The sequence below is a fragment of the Chelmon rostratus genome, chromosome 8, assembly GCF_017976325.1.
Source record: "Chelmon rostratus isolate fCheRos1 chromosome 8, fCheRos1.pri, whole genome shotgun sequence".
NCBI classification, from domain to species: domain Eukaryota; kingdom Metazoa; phylum Chordata; class Actinopteri; order Chaetodontiformes; family Chaetodontidae; genus Chelmon; species Chelmon rostratus.
Genome location: NC_055665.1, coordinates 25,407,645 through 25,420,424, shown reverse-complemented (window position 1 = coordinate 25,420,424; position 12,780 = coordinate 25,407,645).

Sequence of the window (12,780 nt, the reverse complement as noted above, 5' to 3'; positions counted from 1 at the left end):
ACGGCCGTCGGTCAATGTCAGCGGGCGGCAAAGGAAGGGGGAGAGTCATCGCCATCACACAGATAGTGAGGAAGAGGAGGAGGACGGGGGAGAGGAGGAGCAGCCATTTTTGACTACAGCAGAGTTTTGACCACACTCGCCAGGCCTGGAAGAAAAAAGATAGACCAAAAGAAAAAGAAACGCAAAAAAACACAAGTCAGGGGAAGACCAACAGAACCATGATTATAATGGAGTGGTACCATAAATTACAAAGATAGAAATGGAGCGCTCAAATTCCTGTGGGGTTAACCAAAGGCTGCACTGAGATCTCTTGGCTCCAGGCATGTGGAAAGCAAATACGTTCATGATTCACCCGCTGCAAAGGGAAGGGAGCAGAAAAAATAAACTGTGCTTTGGCACATTATTCTGTGCTGTTCGGTGATATCACAACATTGATGTGTGACCTTTTAGTGTTTACTGCCCAAAATGGAAATGAGCGAGAAAAGCAGGAATCTGGTGACAAAGAGGGAGCAGCACTAAAACATCCTGTTTATGCTGCACAAAGATGAATATATAAGTGGCAGAATATAAAGCTTGTGTCAGCCGGCTCTGTGTTTCCAGTAGCTTACAGCAGAATTGGACTTATCCAGCTGAGACCAATACGATTGTTACGCGCCCATAATTCAGTGCTGCCTTCTGCACGCAATGCACAGCGAGAGGAAAAGCCATATTTCACACAATATGCTGTCACTGCCCCAATATGGCTTACTGTATACTCACTGAAGGCTCTGTAAAAGTGATTTTGCTATAGGAATTCAAAGCACTGGCCCTTTATTTACTGTGGAGTCAAGCTGTAGACATGAGATGCACTCCTTCCATCTGATGCCTTTAAACAGAGGCTCTATAACACTGACATTCATATAATAAAACCAAAATAAGAGCTTCAAAAGATTTATTGTTGAGTATTCCAGGGTTTTGGAGGATGCCGCTTCTTCTATGTGACAGCAGCCGTCTGAACAGAAACACCAAATAAAACTGTGTATGGCTGGTGGTTCCCATACAGACAGGGTGGCCTAGACTTCACATTCAGTGGAAAGATAAACAGTAGACGAAGCATAGACCACCTCTCCCAATAATGAAGCTTCCTCTCACTCCCAAAAATTGGATTCACGCCCAAACAACATGAGAAACTGATGCCTAAACCAAACAATGTCAGCTCTATATGAATGCCCCACTTTTTATCTTCACCTATAAGTAAAAGCACAGGTGAAAGACGGCTTGTCTTCCTCACCAGGATGACCCAGATAACTGCCCCTGACTGCTCCCTCCCTCTCTGTCCTCCTCTCTTTTCCTGCATTAAGGTGAACGCAGAGTGAAGGAATGTTTCAGGCCCTTGAGACGTCCTCCCCATCTTAAGAGCCGTTAACAACATTCCCAGATCCCTCCACCTGTGAAAGGATCCCATTATTCTTCCCCTGCACTGGAATGCCCCGGACCAGGCTAGCAGTGAGACAGCATGACATATTATACACACTTGTACGTACACAGTAGGGTACCAGTGTGGTTAGGCTTAGCACATGTGTCAGACTCAAAGACATATCTAACCTCTTGGATTTTTTTTTCAACGCCGTAATGAACAGTGCTGCTGTCCTGATACTAGCGAGGCAACGCAATGAAGACTAATCAGACCACAACTGCTCAATTGTGCGATATGAGCAACATCATGCCGTTGAATCATCACGGCACTTGGCGTGAGACTTGGTAAAACACAATAAATTCATGCAGTCACTACTGAGAGGATCGGCAGCCTCTAGTGACCTCTAAATGACTTTTAGATTGCACGCCACTCGGATGGATTTCACAGCAAATCCTCCTCTGCCTCACTGCAGGAGCTTTACTTACATTTGTTTCCCTCTATTGTGACAACATACCATAAAAAAGCTATATACAGCAGAAATAGTTGTTTAAAGGATAATAATGTGAACATACACTCCTTTTCCATTGACATACACTCATACACTCTTTGGGACTTACGAACAGCAACCCCAGGTGTCACCAAATTAACGACAACTGATATTTTAAACCTGCATTCATCATTTTTTGGCTACTCTGGAACACAAAACACCCACTGCTACTGCTGGACGTGAGCTTGATGATGCTAACAATGTTCCATGGAGTTCAGGGGGACTGCAGTCGGATCAGAGAGGTTTTCTGGGGGTTTGTCACTACGAGCTAATGATTAGTGCAGCATCAAGAATAAAGAAATGAAGTATAATTATTCAGAAAAATGTCGGAAACATCAATTCTCACTTTTATTTTTACTTCCAAACAAATGGCTTGTTTTGTTTTGGGCATTTGAGTATGTATCTTAGGGGCTGCTGCAGCAGCTCTCTGTTAATGCACAGTTACATGAGAGTCCACACTGATTCATTGCTCACTGCACTGAGTCTCACCAGGATTCAACACGTGTTGGTGATAGTGGCACACAAATCTGTCCGTGCTGAGACCTGACACGAGGCCACCACTGTTATTATCACCAAAACAAACACATGAATCACTGCATAATAATGTGTGAACAATTCACTCTTGTTTACCCAGCGGTCTATGATCTCTGCTTCCATCCTGCATCTCGCTCTTTGTTAGCACTTGTTTTGGCTGAGCATCGTTAATTAGTGTCCAAACATGTGCGGCTCAGTAAAGCTTACAGTGAATGTGTCGACATGAGAGCGCGTTGTTGACACTCTGTTGCCTTCAGCACCTTTCCATGGCAAACACACACAGCCGGGCCGTTGCAAAGGTCAGCAGAGAAACATGTGAGCGCAGCTGGAGAACACACGTCAGATGTTTCATGTGATGTGGAGGGCTGTTCTTTAGGTTTCCTCAGGTTTTACTACGCTGTCGTGCACTTTGACTGACAGAACTAATACTCTGAAAGAAAACACTGTGATGCGAAACCACATCATGTAAACACACGTTTCAGCGGAGTGGAGAGAGGAGATTTCTGGGTAAAATGTGCATAGACATGCATGTGCGAGCGCGCACACACACACACACACACACGCTTTCTGCTGTGATAAGGATTGCATTTCCATTAAAGGCACAAGGCTACAGACTCAAAGTTATTGTACCACTCTGTCTTTTCTTTCAAAAAGAAAAACGACACTATTTCTGGCAAGCTAAAGATATTTTCCATGTGTTATCTCTCAAAGTTCTCTTTCTTTCTGACAGGTTATTTGTATCTTTGTTCCTCCCTCTTTGTCTGGCTCCACTGTTCTCACTGTGCTGCTCTGACAACAGCCGAAGGCTAGCAGCTACCTATATATATATATATATATATATATATATATATATATTACACATACACATGTCTTCCCCTAATAACCTCCTGCCGGCTCCAACAGGCCAGGTGTCTGACTATCTGACAGCTCCTCCTCTTATTTTTTTCTTTCTTTTCTCTTTTAATATCCTTCCTTTTCTTCTCTTCCAGCTGAGAGCGGCAAGGGAGGTATGCAGCATTAGGTCGAGACACGCAACAGGTGCTGCAGCCAGCCAGCCTTAGGAGAGGACGAAGAGGAGGAGAAGGAGGAGCAGGAGGAGGGGTGAGAAAGTCTGAAGGCAGAAAATTGTCTCATTACACTGTCTCATTTGCGAGACCTTTCATCAGTGCTGGAGGAAGTATTTAGTCATTCTATTTGAGTAAAAGTACTAATCACACTGTAAAAATACTCCAAGTCCTCCATTGAAAATGTTGTTTCAGTAAACGTTTAATCAGGAAAATGTACTCCACAAGCATCAAATATAAAAGTACTCATTGTGGAAAGAACCAATGACTGTTACACGATTATTATATTATATTATTATACACTATTATATTATTAAATTATCACTAGTGATGCATTAATGTCATTAATGTCATGTAAAGCAAGATTTTACTGTTGTGGTTGGTTGAGGTGGAGTAGATTCTTAACTATTTCATATCAGACTCTAATTTATTATTTTCCTTATTGATATGGAGAATTTCAGAAAATAATGACACTTTCACATTATTTGCTTGGTCCAACCAATAGTCCAAACCAAAATGTTTGCCATTTTATAGATGAAAAATGACTTAAACCATTCAAGCTGTTCTTGCGTAAATGTACCTGGTTACATTCCACCACTGGCTTTTATCAGTCTGAGACAGAGACGGGACAAATAAGCGCTGGAGAAATACCATAACAGTGAAGCATGTTGACAGACGTGAACGTGCTCTGTCCAAAACTGTATTTAATTCAGCAGAGTTTAACACACCAGATGGAGATCTTCACATCGACAACAGGAAGCCGGCCATCAGGTTGGAAGTGCATTAGCTAACCATCTGTGCTGTAGCTGCTGTTACAAAGATAGAACAAAGATCCTTAATGCTGCGCTAACAAGAAGGAGACTCAATACATTGTTCACAGCTCAGACCTGATGAGGTGGAGTATCTTTTCAATCAGTATAAACTGCTGTGAGTAAACCCAAAATGGCTGGATGATAATTAACTGAAACACTGTGTTATTTATCCTCGCCAGGATGGAGTTACACTAATTTCTAGGTATTATAGGACCCAAAGTACTATAATTTGCAATCAGGTTATATGTTGCCATGCATGCATGTGCAAAAACAGACTCTGCTAAATTTAACAAAGTTACATTTTGCAAAATTTGTAAGGTGTGAATGAGGAGAGATCAGAGGATTCATCCTCTGGGCACCACAAATGTCTGTACCAAATTTCATCTCAGTCTGTCCAATATAAGTCTGGACCAACCGAGCAACATGGCCGTCCCTAAAGCTGCTAGCGTGGCTATAAAAAGTCCACGTATAGGCTAAACAAATAGTACAAGAGACACAATGTGTTTCACTCAGTAATGAACACTACAGCAGGTGAACCTGTCCTCCACTAACCATCATGGCCTCTCACTCGAGAGAAAAGTCAGACGTGACAGAAGTAGTTCTCTCACTCAAATGAGCTGATACTTGAATATGGTTTACTTAGCTTTCAGATTTAATTTTTTCAGAGTGGACTTCTGTGTTATAGTGATTTGAATAGAAATACTGAATTGCAGGTGTTGTCAAATGCATTCTATAACTCTCATCATCCATACAGTGGATAAATCTGTGTGCAGAAACAAAAAGCAAAGATGTTATGTTCTTTACTGATGAGTAAATATGCATTAGACAGCAGCCATGTGACACCATGTGAATAATAAGAAGTGGATAGGAGGGCATCAGGGAGCTGGGAGCTGCTGTTCCACACTGTCACTGGAAAGAGACGGTAGGCAAGATTGGTTTAATAAAGCCATCAAAACTGTGCTTATGTTTGAAATCTATGAGGTCAGAAGGTCTCTGTCCGTGCTAGCTTCAATTATCAGCGAGCAAACACACACATAACATTCACTCACACACAGACACACACAATCCCTGCTTGAGCAAAGAATATGTCTCCAACTGGATCAAAGAGGATTCACAGAGAGAATAATCAGTTAACACAGCTTGTCTTAATTCAATCTGAGAGACACTCAGTCCCCTGAGAGAGCTGCATCATGCGTGTGTTAATGGCCATCATCCATTCACTAACAGGAATGCTCCAGTATGGAGGATACAATGTCTGTGTGTGTGCACACGTTATGACCCACGTAACAGAGGCAGAAAGAGAAACAAACATGAGACGGACATGTCCACAGGTAGAGCCCAGTCTCACCAGCATTCAGGACAGCATTATTTTATCCCTTGAAAAGTGAAATCAGTCCATGTCGCAGTAAATGTCACATTTAGTGCATTTTCTCGCAGATATTAAGTAAATTTACACAGAATTTTGACTGTGGTGACCTTTGACACTCAAGTTATGTTGCTGACTGATGGTAAACTGTCTTGAAAGAGCTGAGCTTTAAGGAGAGGGACAGAACTGGAGAGTATAAAGGAAGGAATCGTGTCATAGTGGAGCCTCAGATTTCACACTGGAAAGAACAAAGGTGTTCTCTTTCACTGATGCTTCAGCATGGCGGCCACAAACCAATGTGTGACGTCCCGGTGAGCTCACACTTGGCGTTTATGCAGGGTGCGGACGCACTCTTACGTCTAAAGCTTTGTGATTGTCTGTGACTGTCTGTGGAGCGAGTGTGGATGAAATACTGGCTTTCTGGCTCGTTGCCAGGGCTTGGCAAGCAGATCGACCATCACTCTCTCTTATTCCGTGGGCCTGATGGTAATGTGGCGTGCTGGATGTGCCCCACCAGCCGACAGTTCACCATATGAGTTGGGCCTGAGATCAGGACTTTGAGAAGACCTGATGTTGAACATTAACTGTAGCATCTATTGATAAGGACGATCCATAAAACAAGAAAAACAGGAAGAAGGATGAACCTGAGAGGACCTGATAGAGGACCTGCCCAAAAGGCTAAAAGTTCAGGCAAGAATCTCATCAAATGGGAGGAGGTTTACTCGTAGGAGTAGAGCAACATCGGTCAGAGTTATGCTTTTTGTAAAATATGCCGCATTAATTTCAGTGTATCGCAAGGAGGGAAAAGCAACAAGTCTGCCAAACGTGAGTTCACAGAAGAGGAGCAGAAACATGCTTCTCCAATGACTGTATTTATTCTAGCTCTGTCATGCATTTTTGTAGTCATCCTCTTCTAACTTTCTAATTGTCTCGCTTGCAAGAAGTCACTCAGAACCACAGCTGAAGCATAATGTGTAAGTGATGTGTGCATATCCTTAAAGTAATACAAAAACAAACTGAATGCTGAGTTTGTAATGCAGGGATGTTCACAGCCTTTCACTTTGAACCAGGTATCTGATTCTGACCACCTGACTGTAGTTCAATCCTTGTTGCTCTGATATTTTAAAGCCAGCAGTTACCTAGCAGTGATTTTGGGATTTGATGCATGTAGACTTGTCTAAATGTGAGGGGCATGTGGGCAGTTTCAATTCCCAATGTTGACAGGTATGCCAGTCTTTCAAACACATTGTCTGGAAACCCTGAAAATCTGTGCAAACCTCAAAGTGGTGGACCGACTGACAAACCAGCACTGCTCCTCTGACAACCTCATGACTAAAAAGCCCATTTTCCTCTCAGTTGTGGCCTTGGGTGCACACTGAGCCAAGGTTTTTCACACCAAAAGACTAACTAAATTGCTCTCCACAGTGGATAAATCAGGAAACACTCTTGTGTTTTTGTGTGGTTGAGGAAATGCAGCCTTCCAAAAGCTATGACGTCAGCCTGCTCAGGGTGTTCGCTGTGGCAGTAATGTTAGAAGTGAACTTTCTGTCGTCAGAAGGCAGCCAGTCACACCATACAGATATGTCACCGGTTTGTGTATATGTTGTTTTAGCCAGCTGAGGATCAGTAGAGAGGAAACTGGAAAACAATATGGTGTGCAAGGGTGGGAAAAAGAAGAGATTTAGTTTGTGTTTTCTTCATTTCAGTGTGGATGGAACCTTTCAAATAGCACCTAAACATGTTCATGTGGATGCACGTTGATTTCACAAAACAGAATATTCATCATTATCTGGAGAAATAGACACAATCATTATGCCCCTATGTTGTTTTTCTTAAAATAAAACTGATTGTTGAAAAGAGGCTAAAGTAATAAGGGAATAGCATATTCAGAGTTAGATATGGACTCTGTGTGTGTGTGTGCGTGTGTGTGTGTGTGTGTGTGTGTGTGTGTGTGTGTGTGTCCCTCACCTGTCAACACTAGTCTGTCAGCTGAGAGTGGACCTTAATGAAACCAGTCAGATCCTCTTTCTCTCTTTCTCACACACACACACATGCATGGAGAGAGGATGTAAGAAAGATAAAAGAAATGCAAAAGCATTTTGATGGAGCACGAGGTAGAATTCATTCAGCAAGCGCTCAATTCCTTTGCTGCTTGAGTCTGAGGATGATGACAACACATGAAAGATGAAAAATAAATGAGTGGAGCTATCCAGAGAGATCACCGCCTGATGCCATTCAGTGTTTTTTACATAGAAAATAACAACAGTGCTGCAGCCAAAGGAAGAGGAGACAAGGATTAAAGATCTTGTCTTACTTTATTTTAAAATGTTTGTCTTTTCAGTTCAGGCTTTGCACTCCAGAAGGAAAAGATGTTATTCATGCTGTGGCTGTAGAGTTGAAATCAACTGCGGGGGAAGGCAAGGAAGTATAACGTAGCCGTGGAGTCAGTGAGTCAGCTGTGGGTTACAAATTTTGACGAATAGGCACCATTAAAAACATAATTAATAAGCTATTAGCACTTCCTGTTTACAATGTACCCTTGGATGCACAGATAACTTTCACTGGATCACTCAATCTGTTGTCACTCAGTCATTTCTGATGTATTCATAATGGAGATGGTGACATTAAGACAAAGTGTAAGTGACAATGAATCTGAAAACATGCACGCCTGTGTGTTCTGATGTGAGTACACACTCTGACAGAAAATGCTGCTCACGACTCACTTCCCCTCCGCACGCTCATTTCAACTCTGCCGTGGGGAAAAGGTGAGTGGAGCATGCTCATTGCAGCCTCATGGTCTGCTGCGCTCTGTCTACATGTGTTTGTTTGTTTGTTTGCAAACAAATTGTGTTTACTGACAACAGTTTCTGAAGTGATCAAGAGCCCATGTAGTAACATCCTTTATACAATCATGTGATCAGGAAGTGGTGAACCTCGCTCCATCCTCGCTTGTGAGCGACTGAGCGTTTCCAGGATGCTCCTTTCATACCCAATCATGATACTATCACCTGTTACCAATCAACCCGTTTACCTGTGGAATGATCCAAACAGGTGTTTTTGGAGCGTTCCATATCGTTCCCAGTCTTTTGTTGCTCCTGTTGCATCAAATTCTGAACAAACAGATATTTACAAAAATCACTGAAGCTGATGAGGTCAATTATTAAATGCACTGCTGTTGTACAGTTTTCAATTGAGTATATGTCAAATATGGATTAGCAAATGTTTAATTTGTGTTTTTGGGATCAGGGCAGTTTAAGTAGAAGCCGCTGGTGGTAACAACAGCTCTCCTGTTATGAACTGCCTTTCTGGCCACGGTTCAGGATCAGCTGCCCTTGGAACACACTGATCAGCCTCAGGTTTACAAGTACACCTCTCCATCTCTTCCATCAATAATGCTGCAAAACCTACAAAATAATCAGAACAAAGAAGCGTGGCAAGTTTTTAGGCAACCACTTTCATCCATCATCCAGAGTATACAGAAGAAAGCTGACAAAGTGCCAGTATGCAGTACCTCTGTGACTGCCATCAATCCTGTCTGATTTGCCCGGCTCACAGAAACTGACCACAGCTCAGCTGTTGACCTGGAGGGCTTCACTTTGGTGAGGCTGAATTGCAATATTAACTCCAGTAAGAGCAAAGGAGCTGGTGTGTGCGTTTCCATAAATGACAAGCAGTGCAGCCCGGCTCAAATCACAGCGCAGCACAGAACCTGCACAAAAGACATCGAACTCGCAATCAACCCGAGAGCCTTCCTACCTGCTCTGTGAAATACATCAGTCAGTCCTTTTGTTGTCTGTATTGCACCCTCAGCTGATGTCAAGGAAGCCGCCGGCACTACACATAGTGTGACGGCACAGGCTGAAGTAAAGACATCCAACATGGCAGAGTTGATATTAGACAATGTCGATCTCTGCACTCTGACTGAACTTTTACCAGCGTGCGGTCAGTATGTGACATGCCCTACTCTGGAGGTGGCACGGGAATATGGAGAGGGCCTGTCATGCCAAGACAGTGCCAGGGCTGCAAAGCTTGGACCATGATATGATTCTGCTCTTGTTTGTTTATAAAACCCCTCTGTGTTGGGAAAAAGGATGGGAAATAAAGTTCAAGTGCTGCACCAGTGAGGTGACCGCAGCCATATCTCATTAGAGAACATTCATATACATGTATATATGAATGCTGATATTTCACATAATTACTCCTTGTTTGATCAACACTTATCAACAATTCAGTTTTGTGGAGTTAACTCAGCATATACAGGTGAAGCATGACATACAACGTCTTGGCTGGATCACTGTAATGTACAGCTGATACTCATCATTGTCTGGAGAGAGTTGATGAGTAATGCAGATATTTCACTTGATGCTCTTCTGTGTGGCAACACCAAAACTACATTAGCGAGCTACGTCGAACGCATGATACAACTGTGAATTGTTTAAAGAGTGGCAGTAAATGATTCTGCCATGCGAGGGCTGCACAACATAATTTCAGGCCAGGTTGGAACGAGTTTGTGTCTGAACTCCATTTGGAGGCTGAAGAAGCATTTAAAAATTGGGTCTTATCAGAAAAGCGAGGCATGGCCCAGAGTGTGAACAAAAAAAAACAAAAAAAAAAAACATGCAAATTCTACATTTAAATATGCTGTCCACTTTATTCCAAGAAATGTGCAGGCCATGAGGGCAAGCTCCATGGCCAAAAAGCCTCAGCAGAATAATGTTTATGCATGTGGCCCTGACCAAATCACAGCAGGCCCTCTGAAGTATGATAGCTACAGGATCTCAGTGCTACATGCTATGTGACTTCCTGGATTATTAGTGCATGGCATACTACCTGACTCTGTATTATCTGCCTTATTATTGCCAGTAGCCAAAGACAAAGCCGGTAAAATATCATGCATCGAAAATTACAGAGCAATTGCCCTGGCTAGCATCCCCTCCTGACAATCAATTTGGGTTTAAAAATAAACACAGCACAGATTTGTGTATATATGCACTGAAGGATGTTGTTAGAAAGTGTAGAAGACATAACACTACAGTATGTATGTGTTTCCTGGATGCATCCAAAGCTTTTGACAGAATTAATGAGGGACAACTGTTTGCTAAACTACAAGAAAGAGTCGTCACCTCATAATTGATAGGGATTTTGCATTTTTGGTATTTCCATCAATCCATACGAGCCACATGGAAAAGCATATCTGCCTTCCTGCTGACCAATGAGGTCCGACAAGGTGGAATACTGTCACCTGTTGTTTTGCTCAAGCTCCCAAGATGGACAAGTGCAAGCCATATGTTTGTGACCGGTAATGTTCCCACCTCTCATGCCATGTTTATGTATAAATGTATGAGTCGATCAACTCGTTCAAAAGATGTAATTACTAAGGCCTTAACTGAGCCTTAAGAAGTGAACTACTCCTCTTATTTTTGGAAGCACTGGAATAGATATCTGTATGTGCTTTAATCTTGTATTATTATCATTATTATTTCATTTTTTATTTTCATTGATTTATTGTACATATGAGTCTGAAATAAAATCTAATTTATCCCAATAACAACCCTTGGGTCACCCCAGAACTGAAAGAACTGTTTAATTTATAAAAGAAATTAGTAAATTCAGGGAACAGTAAAGAGGAAAGGAAATGTATACAGAATAGAATAAGAAGAACGTAACAGAGTGTAAACTGCCTATAAATGTGAAATACAGTCACTCTTTAACCATGATGCTAAGAAAACCTGCCATGGACTACAAATTATCAACGGTTAGAAACCTGAAATGCACACCATGAGTGTTGCCAATGATTCTGTCTGCCAGTCGCATGAACTGTTTTTACTCTTCACCTCTGGCATGGCTCTGTCCACCTCTGGCATGGCTCTGTCCACCTCTGGCATGGCTCTGTCCACCCATTTTTGCCCCACCCTTGCATAGTTTTAGGCTGTTTTACTCTCTAAAATCTCTGTGAACACTGTCCTCTTACTGTCCATTTGCAATAATGCTGATGCACACATCAAGGGCACCTTCATTTATCACATGTAACATATAACATCCTGACTTAAGCTACATACATTTTACACACAGACATAAGCTTGATTTCAGACTTCTCATCTCACTAAATGTGTAACTAGTCCTTAAACTGTTCCAGCATTGATCCATAGCTCAGTGCAGATGCTTTACTGGCTCAACGGCTGCAATCGCATTAAGTTTTAATTTTTTATGTAAATTGAAATGGATTTACTGCTTGTGAAGCACTGAATTCAGTAATTATTTACATTTTTCAGTATCATTCTACAGTCACCTTTGCACCATGCATGCAGCGCTATATATGATAGGCACAATGCATCTCAAGGTCAGACCCCGACGACACAGCGACAAGCTTTTGAAACTGCAGCCATGAAAGACAAGAGGATGTGGTATTAATATACCTAAGCTACTGTAGAGAAAGGACGGACGTAAGCAATAATGTATTAGCCCAAGGGCTAACATGCCTTAGGCAGATGAATCCATCAATGAGCTGTGGAATAGCTGAAGTAACATGAACCCATATGATGAGCATGCACACACAGGAATGAGTGGTCACACAGCTGGAAATGATGCATGTAGGCAGTTACACGTGTGGATGAGCAAACGCATTGGCAAGCATGTGGTACAACACAGCATGAACTGCACCCTGCAGTGCTTCCACATATTTCCATAGTGCACACTGATTTATGGATTTCAGTACTGTCCTGTGAATAAGCATATATCTAATTATTTTCACAGGGATCCCTTCTGAAGAAGAAACCTTACACTGGTCTTCCTGTGGAGTGAAATGCAAGCACTCCCGCCAGCAACCTTCTCCTCCGGAAAGCGGCCACTGGATCAAATAACAAAGGTGAAATCAGCTGGGGATGCTCTTCTCTTTATGATGAAGGCTAAATGTTTCCAAAGAAGAGAAGTCTTTGGAGACAGGGATTAAACGTTTAAAAGACGTCCATTTTTCAAAAGGCGTTAATGTACACTAAACTACACTAGTCTATATTAATTTGCTTTATGTTGAAAATCTGATTTTGATCACTTTTTCAAATCAC